The sequence below is a fragment of the Octodon degus genome, unplaced genomic scaffold (assembly GCF_000260255.1).
Source record: "Octodon degus isolate 3935 unplaced genomic scaffold, OctDeg1.0 scaffold00019, whole genome shotgun sequence".
NCBI classification, from domain to species: Eukaryota; Metazoa; Chordata; class Mammalia; order Rodentia; family Octodontidae; genus Octodon; species Octodon degus.
Genome location: NW_004524595.1, coordinates 22,809,996 through 22,811,616, shown reverse-complemented (window position 1 = coordinate 22,811,616; position 1,621 = coordinate 22,809,996). Strand labels below are relative to the sequence as shown.

The following is a 1,621-nucleotide window of genomic DNA, read 5'->3' as shown; positions in this document are numbered from 1 at the left end:
TATTGTTTCTATAATTTCCCCCTCAGTGTGTTTGCTATCTGTGTAGAGGAATGCTATTGACTTTTGGGTATTGACTTTGTAACCTGCTATGCTACTTAATTTTTGTTTTTAGAGAGAGTACAAGTTAGAATTAAAACAAAAAATTACAGCATTTGCTTCCATCATTTGCTTCAGTAGCTCGTCTGGTCCCTGGCAGCCTGCATGGTGCAGCAGATTGAAAGCAAAGAAGCCTTTCAGAAAGTCCTGGCTGCTGCCAGAGATCAACTTGTAGTAGCTGATTTCTCAGTTGCATGGTGTGGGCCTTGCAAAATGATCAAGCCTTTCTTTCATTCCCTGTCTGAAAAATAGTCCAACATGTTGTTCCTTGAAGTAGACATGGATGACTGTCAGGACGTTGCTGCAGATTGTGAAGTCAAGTGCATGCCAACCTTCCAGTTTTTTAAAAAGGGGGAGAAGGTGAATGAGTTTTCTGGTGCTAATAAGGAGAAGCTTGAAGCCACCATTAACGAGTTAGTCTGTTTTCTGAAGAATGTAACTACAGCTGTTTAAAACTTTTAATTTACAAAAAGATAAGTATGGAAACTATATACCCAACTGCCACCTGATTATAAATGACAATAAAATATTAATTCTACCCTTTCAAAATAAATAAAACAAAAATTACAAGTGATACAGAATTTCACTTAAGGTAATACGAATTTCACAGTATTTGTTGTAATACATAATGTTATCTTCCAACCAGTTATTCTTATTACAAGATATATGCACATAGAATTGGAAGAAGAAATATATAAGAAATTAAGAAGAGAAAAAGTACTAACAATTGAAAAAAGGAGACAAAACTAATTAAGCATTATCTGCTCTTTTCCATAGACCAGCAGAAATGCACAGTAAAGTGGTCTAAACCATCCTGCTTATATACATAGATAAATCTCTTTCCCCCCTCCCTCTTCTGTGTTTCCCCTCAACTCAGTAACTCTTTTAAATACGTTCATTCTCTTTTCCCAGTATCTATTGTGCCCTTCAGATTCCATTTTTTCTCTTTCAGGTGCTCACACTAAGGAAACAATACAGTGTTTGCATGTGTGGGTCTGATTTATTTCACTTAGGAGTATGTTCTCCAGTCGTATCCATTTACCAGCAAAAGCCTCAAATTTATCCTGTTTTATAGCTGAATAATACTCCTTTGTGTAAAAATATCACATCTTTATCCATTGTTCAGTTGATGGGCATTTGGGTTATTTCCAGGATTTAGCTATGGCAAATTGCACCACTATAAATGTAGGTGTACATATATCACCGTGGACTAAGGTTTTCAATTCTTTTTTTTTTTTTTTTTTTTGCAGAACCGGGGATTGAACTCAGGCCCTTGTGCTTGCCAGGGAAGCGCTTATTCCACTGAGCCATCTCCCTGACTCCTGAGGTTTTCAATTCTTCTGGAAAAATACACAGGATGGGGAATAGCTGGCTTGAATGGGATCTCCAATCCTAGCTTTTGAAGGAGACTCCACAATGATTGCCATAGTGGTTACACCAGTCTACACTTCCACCAACAATGCAGAAGGGTTCCTTTTTCTCCACAGCCTCTCCAGCATTTGTTATTGACTGGCTTCTTGTTCTC

General features: G+C 37.5%; 1 pseudogene; it reads left to right on the top strand.

Moving 5' to 3' along the window:
- Positions 1-201: 201 nt before the first annotated feature.
- Positions 202-1,621, top strand: part of LOC101572349 — an 11,112-nt pseudogene continuing 9,692 nt past the window's right edge.